At 41.3% G+C, this 17,644-nt stretch overlaps 1 pseudogene; it reads right to left on the bottom strand.

The window, feature by feature from the left end:
- Positions 1–404: 404 nt before the first annotated feature.
- Positions 405–923, bottom strand: LOC149179723 (secreted RxLR effector protein 161 pseudogene; annotated as a pseudogene).
- Between the last annotated feature and the right edge of the window lie 16,721 nt (positions 924–17,644).

Below are 17,644 nucleotides of genomic sequence, written 5' to 3'. Positions count from 1 at the left end.
AGTCACTTTATGACTTTATTTCTCTTAAAGTCACTTTATGACTTTATACTTTATAAACTCACTTTAACTTTATTTCCCATAAAGTTAAGTAAAAGGGGTCACATTAGGACACTCTTTCCTAGGCTAGACACCAAACCTTAGGAAAACTTGTCCTTGGTACTCCTTTTCTAACACTCCCTCTTACCAAGGAAAGTGTTTCTCACCACTCCCATCTTGTCTTTGAAATAAACATGCTTGCCCCTTGGCAAGGACTTGGTGAGAATGTCGGCCACCTACTCATCAGTAGATATATACTCTAGCTTCATTGCTCCTCTCTGAACATAATCCCCGATGAATTGCTATATGATCTAGATATGCTTTGACTTGTCATGAAATACTAGTTTCTCCATGAGTTTAATACAACTCTAATTATCACAGTAGATCATTGTTGGTCTCAGTTGCTCACCAAATAAGCCATACAACATCTTATGAAACCAAAGAGCCTCACAACTGGCCTGACTAGCTACCATATACTCCAACTCTACAGAATTCAATGCCACTAATATTTGTTTACTGTTGAGCCATGACAATACAGCCGAACCCAACATGAAATGGCATCTTGATGTGCTCTTCCTGTCACTAGCACGGCCTACCCAATTTGAGTATGTGTATCCAGTCAACCTGACTCCACTCCCCTGGATATAGTCCAATCCATAATCCATTGTACCCCGCAAGAACTGCAGCACATGTTTCGCAACCAACCAATGCACCCTCCTAGGCTCCACCATGAACTGACTCAATGTATTGACTGCGAAACAAATATCTGGTCTAGTATTGACAAAATACATCAATGAACCAATCAACTGGCGATATAAAGTGGGATCTAACAACTCGGAATCAAAAGCATGTAACTTCTTCCAGTTGGTAATCATAGGTGTGGCCATGGGCCTGCAATCCTCAATATGAAATCTCCTTAGTATATCCCCTATGTACTTTCTATTGATTTTTGAGTAGCTTGGGAGGTACTCCAAGGCCTAGGGTTTGGGGATTGGACGGAAAAGCGCTTGGAACCCAAGCATGGGGTTTTGCACCCATCGTGATTTGGGGGAAATTCCATGGAGCACTTTGGATATGTGATGGGATGAGATAATAGAGGGCGAAAAGGAGAATCCAATGCTTCAAGAATCGTTGAATTCCTGGTTGTCCTTAGTGAGATATGCATTTTTGAAGTTTATGGTTGGGTTTGCATAGGAGGAGTCTAGGTCAGCTTGGTGTTAAGAAGGCATGTGATAGTTGTACAAGCCCTATGATGACGTTTTGAGATCCCTCTCTATGTGTATATATAGGAGGTGATGGATGACATTATTCCTCATCCATTTGTGCAACACAAGGGCAGCATAGAAGAGGAAAAGGCAGCTCGTTGGAGGGAGAAGAGACCTTTGTTTGGTCGCAGGAGAAGAGGCAGAACAACAAAGAGGATAAGGGTTGTTTGGGAGCCTTTTTATGGCTAGGTGGAAGGTTGTCTCATCCTGTAGGAGGGTCGAGTTAGAAGAGGGGCTAACGCAGGTCTGTTGTGGCAGAAATGAGGTAAGGAAAACTTGTTTTGTGTGGACTGCAGGTACAGGGGTTGTTGTGGTAGGCCGCAAGACTTACCACCACAGAAAAGTGCATGCATGGGTGTGTTTTGGAGCAGATTCATGCCCAGAACAACAATACATAAATATGGGAGCCTTCCTAGGTGAGGCCACAATTATTAAGGGTTGTTTGGGTGATGTTACAGGGTTTGTTGTAGTGTGCAAGTGCCCTAACCAGGAATAGTCAAGGACATCGTGGTACAACAGAGTTGGAGATGAGTTTGTCTTGTGTTGGATCTGTGTTTTAGGGTCAGTTTTGGATCAGTTTGTTTAGAAGCCTGTGGGTTCCATTTGGAGGACTTTTCGTGGAGGTCAAAAGTCTATCCTAGGAGAAGAACTTGCAGTGAAGGATTGGGTGCCATTGATCTGGTGGAGGGCAGTGTGTTGGCTACCCAAAGTAGCGCTAGACTAGCTGCCTTGAAGTGACGAAGATAGTTGAAGATCGGGTGAAGTTTGGAGCCTTATGAGTAGCTCTTTGATCAACGAAAGAGGCTACTAGAAGGTAGATTGGAGCTCACGTATTGGCCAGCCTAGAGAGTAGATTGGATCAGCCCATGTACATGCAGCAAAAGTGACTTGCAGAAGTGTTAGGTGCCAGCCCTCCTGGAGTCTCTATGTGTTGTCCTTTGAAGGACTAAGGGGGAGATAGAGAGCAGTACAAAAGCAAAGGACCATCAAGACAAGATACAACATAGAGTCTGCGTAGCATGTTTGTCATTGTATCTTGTATGTCATAGACTGTTGTATTATTCAGATTGATTTAATATAATGAAGATTGGGTTGTACATTATTGTACAATATTTGTTAAAAATTGTGTATACTTGTGCATATATGATTTACTGCTTTATATTTTCCGCTGTGAAAAGTAGTTCTTGTTGAGATTCTTGGTTTGGTAGCATCAAAGATTTTAAGATTCTAACCTAGACCCAAGATCGTGGAAATTCAACACTTTCCCTACCCCAGAAATATATGCCCATCCTCCTGCCAAACCTCCAACCCTAGAAAATAGTGCATCTGCCCTATATCAGTCGTCTTGAACTCTAAAGCAAGGTCTCTCTTGCAGTGCTCAATGAGTTTCTCCTCTCCTGTAATAAATAAATCATCTACATACAATACAAGAATGAGTGGATCCTCGCCAACCACAATGTAATATATGTTTGGATCCGCATCACTCTTCTTGAAACCCATCTGCTGCAAGTAGGAATCAATCTGCAAATACCATGCTCTCAGTGCCTACTTTAGCCCATACAAGGCTTTCTTCAACCTGCATACATGGGATTCTCTCCCATGCACCTCAAAGCCCTGTGGTTGCTAGATAAATACCTCCTCATGTATGATCCCATTGAGAAAAGCAGTCTTCACATCCATCTAGTGCATCTTCCAACCCATCTTTGTTGCAATGGAGATCATTGCTCTAATCAAAGTGTATCAAGCCATTGGTGTGAAGGTCTCGTCATAGTCAACTCCCTCTACCTATAAGAAACCCTATGCCACAAATCGAGCTTTGAACTTCTCAATGTTGTCATCTACAACATGCTTGATCTTGTAGAGCCACCTGGAAGTCACCACTGACTTCCCCTCAAGTCTTGGCACTATCTCCCACACATCATTCTTCATGATGGAAGCATACTCTTCCACCATGGCATCCCTTAAGACCTGTTGGCCTACAGCCTCCTCATAGCTAGATGGCTCGGTCTCCACAATGCTACTCACCATAGCCAAATAGCTATCAAATCACTCTAGTGGTATGCTCTCTCTAACTAACCACTTGGGCTTTCCCACTATCTCTTGGGCTTCCTGCAAGGTATCATGAAGCCATTTAGGCCTCCTCTTCCCTAATGTAGCCTCCTACACTAGGATGGGTATATCCTCCTCAGTAATCAGTATCCGTGATGATGATGCCCCTATTGTCTACGTTGAACTTGTACTCGGGGATCTAGTGCCATGTGTCCCTATAACCTATCAACTTGTCATCCCAAAAGCTTGCAATCCTCCAGACCCTTGTGAACCTGTACCTAATGGCCCTGTTACCCACCATTTTATGGGTGATATCCCGAGGAGAATTTTTTTCTCCAAGATGGTCCTCAGTCGGCAGCCAAAAACCCCTTGCAGTCAACTAGCTCATTGTGCCATTTCTCCACCACCTGGGCCAGCCATGTGGTCCCTCATCTGCCATGATCGTATGTTTGAAGGTGGCCCTCCCGAACCTAAAGCAATTCCTTGTCAATTGGAAATTGAGTATTGTAGTTTGCTTATCATGGACACTTCTAGGCATGGATCCCCGAGGATGGCCAAAGATGCTCGAGATACTCTTACTGGATGAGGAAGATGCACCTAGTTCACATTTGCCTAGCTGACCCCACAGATCTACCATGCACTTGGCAGCTGACCCGGGACTTGTAGGATGATGTGGCATCCCCTACACCAATATCAAAGCCCTTGCAGACGATCTACAGGCATCTTCATCTCATTCAGAGACCCATGAGGTTATTATTGTGCACCCACACCCATTGGGAGCACAAGAAGTTTATTGTTTGGAGAAAAAGGGGCCGACCCCTTGTCCATCATTTTTTAGGGTCCTAATTTTTATTATGGCACTCATGAACCTCATCAGGACTCTTAGAGGGCCCTACGACATGCATAGATTATTATTTGACCTCTTGAGAGGATTATTCTTTCATTTGTGAGCTAGTTTGGTGGGCTTGTCACCAAAAGTTGGATTATTAGCACATTATTTTATTTTTTGGGCTTATGTAGGCCAAGGAGACTAATTCGAACTCCTCATTAGTGTATAAATACAAGTGAGAAGAGTTCATTTGTTCATCATCACTTTGGATTGGATCTCTTCTCTCTCTTGAGAATTTCACACTTTTTCTTAGAGGATAAATTGGAGCTTTATGAATGAATTTTGATGTGTTGATTCGGTTTATCTTATCTTGGAGCTTCTCTATTGTCAAATTGTGGATGGTTGGATATGTTCTATCACATGTAAGTACATGCTTTTAATTTTATTCTTGTTTTACATTGTCATATATGTTGGATTGGGATTTTCATTATTTTAAGGGCTAATTGTTGCATGCATTTACTACTTAAATTGTGGAATTTTTTCTCTATATAGCATCTCTCAATGTATGGGTCATGTAATTTGAATGAAATCTCCTAGGGATAATTCTATCAATGAATTCATCTTGATAAGCCATCACCTTTTACACATCAAAGTATAAAAGTTGCAAGTTCTCTTTGACCTAAAAGGCTAGCGAGGTAGTCTTGACGCTTCCTTGACTAAGAACCAAGGTCCTCATTCATATTTATCATAGAATCCATTCTCCCAAGACTAAGGCACTGATCTACCAAGAGGTGGTCACCTAAACTCAACCCTTTTTCACCTTTTCCTAGGTCTAGCCAAGTTGGGTCACATAGGGCATCATTTTCCTGACAAAATAGCCCTCCAAAAAATTCAATCTCCTAACCTCTCCTGCATTGGTGTCTCCTCAAGGCCTCCTCCAATTTTGAAGCCATTCCGATGATGGAATTGTGAAGAAATCCAAGCCCTAGCTCCAAGATCAAACTTTGCCCTAGTATCCATAAGGCTAGTGCCTCATAGGATCAATTCAACACCTTTAAGTGAAAATTATTTCTTTGATCCTTTTCCCTTACTTGTTTGGGTTAAGAACATCATTGGTTGCTAAACTCTTACCTCCTAACCTAGGTTGGGTCCACTTGGTCCCGTGTGGTCCAATTCTTTTGAAAAGATAATTCTTCAAGAACCATCTGGGGTGCCAACTTCAACAAGGATTTTAGGGATTGGGAAACTCTTTCACAAGTCATATTCCCTAAACCTAACCCACAAATCCTCCCATCCTTCTCCTAGAAGACATTGTACCTTGCTTAGAAAGTAAGTAAGCTCTATTCTTCAACCTCTTCTAGAAAGGGATTATTTGGGTCACTCCATGTCCACTTATTGATTTATCCTTCAGTGGTGACTCCATAATATACCTGATCTCCTCCCATCGGTGAAAGTATGTAAATAGTAGGGAGCCTTAGCTGAGGTGACAGTGGGCTAAGTCTCCATTTTTTGCCCTTGGTCTAGCATTTTCCCTTTAGGGATACCCTTTAGGTCCCCTGCTAGTTTGAGCGGTAACATTTTGGAGTCATTTTCGGGGAGGAAGCAGGTCTACCTCCCTAGTGAATCATTAAGGAATTGATTCATTGACGACATTTATAAAGCATTCCTTTGACGACCCCACTCATTGTCAAATCCCCTAGTTTCCTTGAAGGCGACAACATTCATCCTTTAACTAGGGCTACTGCAAAAAGGGGGAAGCAAACTCCATCACCTGTTGGAACCGCTCTTTTCCCTGAATTTGAGAAGGTCAGTGATCCATCTCCAAAGATGCCATCTAGTTCAAACACTGACCCCAAACAAGATCAACCCAAGATGACCAAGAGTGAAAGACACTTGGTTAGTGTCTTTGCCCCTTTGAAATTGAGTGTTGATCCCAATGCACTACTTGAAAAATATAACTGATGGTTACCCAAATTCAAAGGGGATTCTACTTGGACTGCCCATGGTTTTATTGAAGAATTTTATTGGCAAATGTCCCCCAGAATGATCTTTGATGAAGATAGGCTCATGATGCTTTTTCCTTATCACTTGAGGGACAAGCAAGAGATTGGTACCTTAGTCTTCCCCCTGCGTGCATACAAGAATATGATGAATTTGAAGTCTTATTCATGAAGAGGTGGTCATGTAATGCCCAAGGGACCTTCAACATCGAAAAATTTACCAAATAACCAGGGGAAGGGAGGATGTTCGAGAGTTCACTCAAAAGTTTGATAGGGTAGTCAAAGATATACCTGATCATTTGAAGCCATTTGAAGCCAACATCCTTGATAAATTCATAAAAGCGGTGAGTGGCCACTTCACCTATGTGTTAAGGGATAAGAAACCTTCCACTTTGGCTGAAGCTAAAGAGATAGCAATGGAAATTGAAGAAAACATACGAATCTCGAAGGTTGATATCAATGACCACCCTAGAGCTAAAGTTGAAATCAAGAAGGAAAAATCCAAAGATCAACATGACGAAACTCTCCTTTCCATTCTCAAAATGATGGAAAATTTCACCAAAGAAGCCAATGCACGTGACAGGGTTATCATGAACAAAATCACCACCTTGGAAAGGGCTCAAAAATCTAGTTATATCCCTAAAGGAAAGCCTTTTCCCAAAAAGAAAAGTGAAGAAGATATGCCAAGCTCTTCTCAATCCCAAACACTTTGGCTCCAACTAATGTTGTTGAGCCAAACTCTTCATCTAAGGATGAGGAAAGTGAAGAGGAGAGTGAGGATGAACAAACTGGTGAGCAAGCCAACCTTGTGGAATCTGACATCTTCAACATTTTGATGTGGGGGTCCAATATTCACGAAAAGAAAAGGGCAAAGACCCCTCGACTCCTAAGGAACCACCCAAAGAAGATCCATCACCTAGGTAAGACCCTTTCAAAGAATCTGTCCCCAAAATTCCTCCCAAGAAGGATCCCCCAAAGAAAGCCAATCTGAAAAAGGATCCTCCAAGGAAAGAATACATCAAGAAGAAAGAAAAGGGGAAAGAGATTAAACTTGACATCAACATAGGGGCTGCCATAGGAAGGATGACTATACCCATTACTTTGAAGGAGATTTCTAAGCTTCCCAAGCAACAACAACAAATTAAGACGTCCCTAGGAATTCAGGAAGAAGAGCTACTTGAAGAATTACAAAATATTCATATTCCTGATCGAAACCCTGGGCATGAACCTTTCTTGCTTACTTTGGCTATCAATTACCTCTTCTTACACAATTGTATGTTAGACTCAGGGTCTTCTGCAAACATCATGCCTTTGATAGTTATGAAGCAATTGGGTCTCAACATCACTTGACCGTACAAAAAGGTGTGTGGTTTTAATTCCAAACCTGTGGAAGTGGAAGGTATCATCAAAGACCTTAAGGTTTCTTTAGCTAGGAATCCTGATATATCCCTCCTCATGGATGTTATAGTTATTGATATTCCTAATGTGTGGGGGATGCTATTATCTAGGAAATGGGGGGCTACCATTGGGGGGCATGTTCAAATGGACTTATCATATGCAACCATACCACAATCTGATGGCACCCCTTTTATCCTTTATAGGGAACCTACTTACTTACCTCATGTGATCAAGCCTGGACCTTACTATGAGACATGCGAGATCAAGGAACCTTCTATTCTCCTGACTCAAGAAATTCTTATCCTCAAGCTGCCAATCTCTCAAACGAGTAAAAAGTGGAAGCCTAAGAAAGAATATATGGTTGGGGATTTTGTCTTGGTTGATAAAGATCCCATACCTATCAGGATTCATTGAAAGGTTGGGTATGATTATTACTAGATTGCGAAACTTAACAATGAACTTTGGTCTGAGTCGGTCAAATTAAGTCGTATCACCTCTTTCCTTGAGACTTGATATTATATCATATGCATGGTAGAGTAGGATGCACTGCATAATGATTTTTGCATTAGAATTAAAGTCATATGATATTTCTCATGGTAAATAGATGCATATTTGCATATTTTATTTTCAGTTGATTTTATGGCCTAACATATAGCATGTGCGATCATGAGACGCCGCGAGAGCATGCTGCCCCGTGTTTTTCATCTAGTATATGTGTAGGTGACAGGTCTACGGCAACCAAGAGATTGTTGGAGTTCTCATGACTTCTCGTTCGCGTAGCTTCACCCGCTTCTTCGAGAGATCACGTCCCAGTTGGAGCCAGATGTTACCCACCATTTTGTGGGTGATATCCCTAGGAGAAAAAAAATTCTCCAAGATGGTCCTCAACCGGCAGCCAACAACCCCTTATAATCACCAGCTAGCTTATTGTGCCATTTCTCTGCCACCTAATCTAGCCATGTAGTCCCTTGCCCATCTGCCATGATCATATGTTTGAAGGTGGGCCTCCCGAACCTAAAGGTATGCCTTGTCATTTGGAAATTGCGTATTGTAGTTTGCTTATCATGTACATTTTTGGGCATGAAATAATGGGGGGATTCAGTGGAAAGAATGGGCTAGGTCAATGCTCTTGTCCCGTAGACCCATTTTGGATATTAACCTTGGATTCTAGTCCCGTGGGATCTCTTTTACTAACCATTTGGCTTTAGGGACGGTATTTCACGGAAAACCTCAATTTTGGTTGTGTGGTCCTGCTCTCTTTTCCACTCATTATTACCCCATTCATCATTTCTCCCACCTGGGTCCACATTCCTCCACTGGGTCCACATAGGGCTAACTCACCCCTCCCCTTTGCCCACACCTTGGGTCAGGCTTGGAATGATGCCCCAGAGGTTGATGCAGCTAAAAAGAAAGATAAAAGCATATTTGGCCACATGCAACAGGAGAATGTACCACAAAATGCAAAAGATGGTCGGGACAAACACATTTAGCATGTGGGCAAAAGCCAATACATGAGCTCTACCACATCATCATGGACATCACCCTGGTTCCTACAGGTTCTATGAGCCTCATTCATCATATAGGAACCCATGATTGTCCCAACCCCTGGTGGGAAATGAACCGCCTTACCTTAAAAGGGGGTATTCACTGGTATATCTTATGCATCATGCTCTTTCCCCTTTGAGCCCCAAGCAGTTAATTGAAGAAAATCATAAAAAGGCAAAAGGCATATAAAGAAGGGTGGAAAAATCAAGGACGGGGCACCTCATGTACCATGATTTCTCCCTCCTATACATTATAAACCCATGTGTGGGCTTCCCTTTTATTATCTACCCTTGTACCCCAACATGTGGCCTAGGGCTACCCCTTCTCATCCCCTACTTCATTCACTTATCTGTCACATTCCACCACCTTTAGAGGGATATACCTTGAACTTATGACCCCCTTTAGAAGTAGAAACCACCTAATAAGCTACTTGGTTAACCCCATTTGGAGTTTAGGAGACATTGGCACATCACGAAGCCCATTATGGAAGGGCAGGCCATTATGAAGTCCCCACCTATGGTCCATGGTTGGTAAGCTCATTTACTCGATTTCTTTAATGACTTGTTGTACTAGAAGGCTAGGGGATGCATTGGATCTTATGCAGGAATGCAGATGGTCTCCATCTTGGGTTTGGTCTCCCTATATGGGGTCTTAATCCTCCAAAGGGCTACATTGGCACATGTAGGTTGTGTGTCGAGAGCTATGGGCCTCCACAATAGTAGACAGCATTCCATGGATCCCCAAGGATGGTCAGAGATGTTCAAGATACTCATATTGGACGAGGAAGATGCACCTGGTTCACCTGTGCCCAGTCGGCCCCACAGATCTACCACGCACTTGGTAGCTAACCCACGACTTGTAGGATGATGTGGCATCCCCTACACCATCATCACAACCCTTGCAGATGATCTACAAGCATCTTTGACTCATTCAGAGATCCATGAGGTTATTATTGTGCACCCATACCCATTGGGAGCACCACAGGTTTAATGTTTGGAGAACAAGGGGCCAACCCCTTGTCCATCACTTTTGAGGATCCTACTCTTCATTATGGCACCCATGGACCTCATCAGGCCTCTTAGATGGCTCTACGACATGCATATATTACTATTCGACCTCTTGAGAGGCTTATTCTTTCATTTGTGAGCTAGTTTGGTGGGCTTGTCACCAAAAGTTTGGATTATTAGCACATTATTTTATTTTTAGGGCTTATGTAGACCAAGGAGACTAATTAGAACTCCTCATTAGTGTATAAATACAAGTGAGATGAGTTCATTTGCTCATCATCACTTGGATTGGATCTCTTCTCTCTCTTGAGAATTTCGCACTTTTTCTTGGAAGATGAATTGGAGCTTTATGCATTAATTTTGATGTGTGGATTTGGTTTATCTTATCTTGGAGCTTCTCTATTGTCAAATTGTGGATGTTTGGATATGTTCTATTACATATAAGTACATGCTTTTAATGTTATTCTTGTTTTACTTTGTCATATACATTGGATTGGGATTTTCGCTATTTTTAGGGCTAATTGTTTCATGCATTTACCGCTTAAATTGTGGAATTTTGTCTCTATATAGAATCTCTCAATGTATGGGCCATGTAATTTGAATGAAATCTCCTAGTGATAATTCTATCAACGAATTCATATTGATAAGCCATCATCTTTTGCACATCGAAGTATAAAAGTTGCAAGATTGCTTCTCTTTGACCTAGAAGGCTAGTGAGATAGTCTTGAGGCCTCCTTGACTAAGAACCGAGGTCCTCATTCATATTTATCATAGACTCCATTCTCCCAAGACTAAGGCATTGATCTACCAAGAGGTGGTCACCTAAACTCAACTCTTTTTCACCTTTTCCTAGCACTAGCCAAGTTCGGTCACCTAGGGCATCATTTTCCTGACAAAATAGCCCTCCAAAAAGTTCGATCTCCTAGCCTCTCCTGCGCTAGTGTCTCCTCAAGGCCTCCTACAATTTTGAAGCCATTCTGATGGTGGAGTTGTGAGAAAATCCAAGCCCTAGCTCTGAGATCAAGCTTTGCCCTAGTATCCCTAAGGCTAGTGCCTCATAGGATCAATTCAACACCTTTAAGTGAAAATTCTTTCTATGATCATTTTCCCTTCCTTGTCTGGGTTAAGAACATCATTGGTTGCTAAACTCTTACCTCCTTACCTAGGCTGGGTCCACTTGGTCTTGTGTGGTCCCAACTTTTTGAAAAGATAATTCTTCAAAAACCATCCGGGGTGCCAACTTCAACAAGGATTTTAGGGATCGGGAAACTCTTTTACAAGTCATATTACCTAAACCTAAGCCTCAAATCCTCCCATTCTTCTCCTAGAAGACATTGTGCCTTGCTTAGAAAGCAAGTAAGCTATATTCTTGAACCTCTTTTGGAAAGGGATTATTTGGGTCACTCCATGTCTACTTATTGATTTATCCTTCATTGGTGACTGCATAATAAACCGGGTCTCCTCCAATCGGTGAAACTCTGTAAATAGTAGGGAGCCTTAGCTGAGGTGACAGTGGGCCAAGTCTCCATTTGTTTCCCTTGGTCCAACATTTTCCCTTTAGGGATCCCTTGCTAGTTTGAGCGGTAATAGACCCCATACCCTGTGGTGGACTTCCCTACTGAGGAGTCTACTTATCTACCCAATCCATGTCTCATGACCTCCTCAAGGCTCTCTCCTCCTCAAATCTCACATTCCGCCTCACAACAGCCTTCCTCTGTGCAGGAATATATATATATATATATATATATATATATATATATATATATATATATATATATATATATATATATATGTGGTACACCTTGGAGGTCTTTCTATACCCCACAAAAATGCCTTTCTTGGTTGTGGGTTCTAACTTTGTCCTCTTCTCCTCAAGGACATGTGAATATGCCAGGCACCCAAAAATCCTAAAGCGCCCAATCTCAGGCTTCTTCCCAAAAAAAGCCTCCTCGAGAGTCTTGTTCCCCAACACTCTATGTGGACTCCTGTTCTGCAGACACACTGCATTGTTGCATGCCTCAACCGATAAAAAGAATGGTAGCCCCTGATCATGGAGCATGGCTCTCTCTACCCCAGCTATGGCTCTGTTCTTCCTCTCTGTAACCCCATTTTTCCATGGGGTGTAAGGAACTCCCCACTCCCTCTTGATTCCTGTTCTAGCACAAAAATCCTTCATCTCATTGGAGGTACACTCGCCCCCATTGTCGAACCTCAAGACCTTGATCTTCTTCCCTGTCTGGTTCTCCACAAGAGCTTTAAACTCTTGGAACCTCTTGAAGACCTCATCCTTGGTCTTCATGAAGTATATCCAAGTCTTCCTAGAGTAGTTATCAATAAAAGTGACATAGTACTCACATCTGCTCAATGATATAGAAGACATCGGACCACACTTATCAGAGTGAATCAAGTCAAGTATCCCGGTTGCCCTGTTATCAATGCTTGGGAAAGATGTCTTGGTGTATTTTACCAAAGCACACCCCCTGCACACATCATGTTGCTTTGTATTGAACTTTGGCAATCCGATGACAATCACAATACTCTCATAGTCCCATGGTGCAAGTGGGCCATCCTCCTATGCCACAACTCGCACAAATCACTGCTGCTAGTGGTCGAAACCAACGTTGTAGTAGGATGAAACATGAACCTACAAAGTTTCCCATGGCGGACTCCAATCACTCTAGAGGAAGTGATACTCGCTCCCTTGGGATACATAAGAACCTGTTCATCTCAGAACACCACCTCATATCCCTTATCCTCAATAATGGACATTGATATCAGGTTCTTCTTTAGCCCTAGAACACTTAAGACCTTTGTCACTTTCAAGGGAGGTTGTGCCTCTGAAAGGACATGGTCCCAACACCAATTGCTTTCACTGTGGAGTCATCTCCAACCACCACCTCCAAATCTATATCCCTCTCTGTAAGACTTGTAAAATGCTCCCTGACCCTTATCATGCGACGTGAAGCTCCACTGTCAATGTACCATACACTAGAGGATGTGACACTTGTGGCAAGACTGACCATCAATGAAAACCCCTTGTCGAACCTGGTGGAAAACTCATCCACCTCGGCTAACGTCGCAACTCCCTTCTTCTTATTAGGGCACATGACAACATAGTGTCCCATCTAACAAGCAAAGCATCTCACTTTGTTCATGTCCTTCTCCTTTTCCTTCTATTTACCCTTTTGCTTGGCCCCACTCATGGAACCCTTCTTGCCATTCTTTTTTCCCTTTGTTTCTTTTGAAGAATGTAACTAGTGTTGGTCTTCATAATTGTATTTAAGTCATGATGTAATGTATTTGTCAGAAGAAAAAAAAAGAAATTTTATTATTAAAAAAATTGACTTATTAAAGCATGGATTTCATGTTTGGGTCAATTGTTTTAGGTCATAGCCTCCATTGAAGGCTTCTAGGGTTTATGTTAAGTATTCTTGTCCATGTCATAATGTGAAATTCCCTTCTTGGGCTCTATTTGTCAAGAAATAAATCTATTTTAATGTAAATTAGGTCTTCTAGGCCTCCTCCACCAAGTCGGATTCAAATTGGACAAGTCAACCTAACTGAGGGGCAGAAACTCCTATATAAAGGCAGCAACTCAACCTCGTTTGGAGCACTCACTCATCAAGTTCGATCTGCAAATTTTGGGGCCAAAAAAAGTGCGAAATTCAAGGGAAAAAGAGGAAGGGGCTAGTGAAGGAGAAGGAGGTCTCTATCAAGCACAAAAATTCGAAATTCTCTCTCTCTCACGTATTTGTCAAGAAAGAAATTTATTTTAATGTAAATTAGGTCTTCTAGGCCTCCTCCACCAAGTCAGATTCAAACTGGACAAGTCGGCCTATGTGAGGGGCAAAAACTCCTATATAAATGCAGCAACTCGACCTCGTTTGGAGCACTCACTCATCAAGTTCGATCTGCAAATTTTGGGGCCAAAAAAGTGTGAAATTCAAGGGAAAAAGAGGAAGGGGCTAGCGAAGGAGAAGGAGTTATCTATCAAGCACAAAAAGTCGAAATTCTCTCTCTCTCTCTCACGTGTGAAGTTGTTGAGCTGCTGAAGGGGTCGAAATTGAAGTGTTGAAGCTGGGCCAAAATTATGAGTTGCTAGGGGGCTGAAATTCTAGGTTGTTGTTGGGTCATAACTGTTAGACAAGAAGAGACTATTGAAGATTGTTGAATTATATTGAAAGGTTGACTTGGTGGAGGAGGAAGGTCTGTTGGTCTAGGGTCTTGGTTTATCTCATCTTGATTCTGAATCTACTGAAGGAAGAGTTTTGACTAGATTTTCTCCCATAAGGGGCTTTAGCCCTGGCTGAGTGCCTACTTCTAGTGTCCCTGATATTCATGTTTTTACTTTGATGATTGCTTGATGAAAAAATAAAAGAAGATAATAAAGAACATAAGAATATCACAAGTAATTATCAATATAAGAAAATCTTTCTGCCTTTCCGATTTTCTGACATGGTATCAGAGCTAAGGTGAAGAAGGAAGGAAAAGGTAGGTTGAAGATCTATTGAGGAAAAGGAGATCAAAGGAAGGTCATTAAAGAAAAAGGATCATATAAGGAGATAAGCCTACACTCCCCTTTCAACAGAGAACATTCAAATGAGGAAAATTAGAAAGGAGACACTACAAATGACTTCATTTTGATATCCAATGGCCCAATAAAAACTATGACTCCTAAGAACAAGGATTCAAAAGCAAGAACAAGCAAAAACTAACTAAGACCTAGCAACCTTCACATGAGAATATGACCTCACTAGGGGCAATAAGTGTTCTAAATGTTGATGTTTGTAACATCGGATAGGTACTTTTGTAAAGGTCTAAGCGTCTAAATGGTAAAAGTCATCCAAAGCCTTCAACCTTATCAAAATTAATTTAATATAAGGATTTATTAAAGTAATTGACTTTTATAGGAAAAAGTGAGTTAATCTAATGAAATGCAAAGGTTATTTGCATTAGTGAATTAGATGAATCTCAACCATTAATCTCAAGTGATGTTGAGATCTAATCTCAACCGTCAATCACTCTGGACTCTGGAGATTAGAGTTGTGGATTTGGTCAATAACTCAAACTTATAAAATGAAGGCTAGGCTAAGGGAGAAGACAAAAGAGAAATTGTGAGATTGAGTCACAAAGGACAGTGATTCAAAGAGATCTCCGCTGATTTGGTGATAAAGGAATTTCATCCAGTAATCGAGGCCAAGAAGACAGCAAGAGAAATCTGTGGCAAAAGAATCAGCCCCACACAGACTATACAAAAGATCTGCAACAATAGCACACAAGATGTACAGCAGATTTGCAGCAACATCACAAAAGCAACCAAGTGTGTGAAGCCATATGGTGGTGAGGAGGGTACCAAACCATGCGAGAGCAGCAGAACAAGCCACACATGCCACAAACAGACCAGCAGGGCCATACAAGTGACATATAAGCCATACATCGGCCTGTACGTGTTGCACAAGTTGAGTAAGCAGTAGGCCGAGAGGTACAAGTTCTACGCAGGGTTTGTGCGGCTGGACAAGAGGGCAGCAAGTCTGGAGGGTTATTTCAGAAGTTTCTGGTGGGCCGTACAAGCCGTACAGTACTACAGGTGCCTAATAAAAATTAATTTTTTGCTGTAACTTGCATTTATTTTCTGTGGGCCATTTTCCCACGAAGGGAACCCTTGTATGCTGTGATATTATTTTAATGAGTAGCATATTTGAAGGGCAGAAATATTTTGTGTGCATATGTGAAATTGGTTTCATTTTCTTCCACTAGTTATTTTATTCACCAGTTAAAAATCCCAGTGTGTGCATTTTATTCTGTGAGCTGTATTAAATTTCAGCAGCAAGGAAATCACAAGGAAATAATTTGTCAAGTTCTGGGGTTAGAAAATTTAACACTAATGGGGGAGTGATGTTACAACACCAACTACAGGAATCCCTATAAGGATTGATTTAGCATTATGCATATTTAATGTGCAAAAAGATAGCCTAAACTCGCCAAAAATAAAAGGCACTTTTCACTAGGAACTCGACCAAGATAAGTTTAAAAGCATGACAAAGAAGGATATTTAACTAGGCTGACCTTGGTCCACTAAAAATAATTACATGTGGAGAACAACTTGTAAATACTCTACCAACTTAAGATGGGACCTACTTGACCACTATAGATACTGCAAATCTGTACTGCATTTCACACCATTTCACTATTAATTCCCTCAAAAACTGTCCATCATTCCTCAACACCCCAATCTCCCAATCTATAGAGAAAGGTCAACATTGTTAAGGTAAGCCATAACTTTGAACAACAATCACCCTTGCATTCAAAGCCAAATGTAGATTGTAGGACCAATGATTTTGGGGTCCCACAAAAAGATCTAGACATTGGTGCAAATAGACTTCAATTTTGGCATCTTTGTGAAGATCATATGGCATTTTAACAGTTTTATCCTTTGAAGGACATCTTATAAGAGGCATACTGCAAAATAAAAAGTTACCCCATTACCACAACTCTTCTGCCAACATATTCCTTCAATTTCTAATTTTAAAAAAAGTAGAATATCTTTTTCGAATTTACATAGCATTCTTGCCTATCAAAAAGAAGATTTTTTGCATCATCGTGAACCTTAGTTGGCTTTAGAATTGGTGATCATAAGCTATACTTGCTCTACCTCTGTTAATCATTATTCTTATTTACCAAAGTACGATAACCAAGATGGCCCTTGGATAGTATCATGGAAAGCTAGCTATGATAAGCAACACCATTTTATAGTTGCTAAGGTGAGATCAACATAAAAGCCCTAGGAACCGTAGCTATTTACTAATAGAGTAAGCTAGCTACAGCAGCCCTCATTCAGTTATATTAAATGAGTAATAATAGAAATGGCGAATTGACAAAGCCACATTACTGAGTTATGAGCACGAGTTTTAGCCACATGAAGAAAGGTGATGAATGCCAAATGACACTGACCATGTGAATTTTGCAGTCATAGGAGGTTTTCTAATGGCCGTACTCAAGGTATGCAACGGGATGGATGATTATCTAATGTCATTTTGAGTTGGTTGAGTTGCATGCTAATATATCTTCTTCTATCTATATATAAAGTTCTATATACAGATCAGATAGGGCCAAGTAATAAACAGGTAGAAAAACTTGGTTGGAGGGTCGGTTTGTACCAATTTGGTACCTAACCGATACAAACCAGCCCTCCAACCAGATTTTTCTACTGGTTCATTACCTGGCCCTCTCTGATCTATATATAAAACTTTATATATAGATAGAAGAAGAGATATTAGCATGCAACTCAACCAACTCAAACTCGCATTAGATAATCATCCATCCCGTTGCATACCTTGAGTGGAAGTTTAGAATACAACCATCAAAAAACCACCTATGACTGCAAAATTCATTGGTCAGTTTGGTACCTAGCTGATACAAAGTGGCCCTAACCAACTGATTCCAACCCTAACCAGCTCGGTCAAATCTCACATGCATGGGGGAAGTCCAGGACCCCTGGTGGCAGTTTTTTGGGTT

The sequence above is a fragment of the Pinus tabuliformis genome, chromosome 3_2 (assembly GCF_031772625.1).
Source record: "Pinus tabuliformis cultivar Carrire ecotype Pingquan chromosome 3_2, CPIR1, whole genome shotgun sequence".
In the NCBI taxonomy this organism is placed as follows: Eukaryota; Viridiplantae; Streptophyta; class Pinopsida; order Pinales; family Pinaceae; genus Pinus; species Pinus tabuliformis.
Note: the sequence above shows the minus strand (reverse complement) of the source record. Positions and strands in the feature narration are given on the sequence as shown.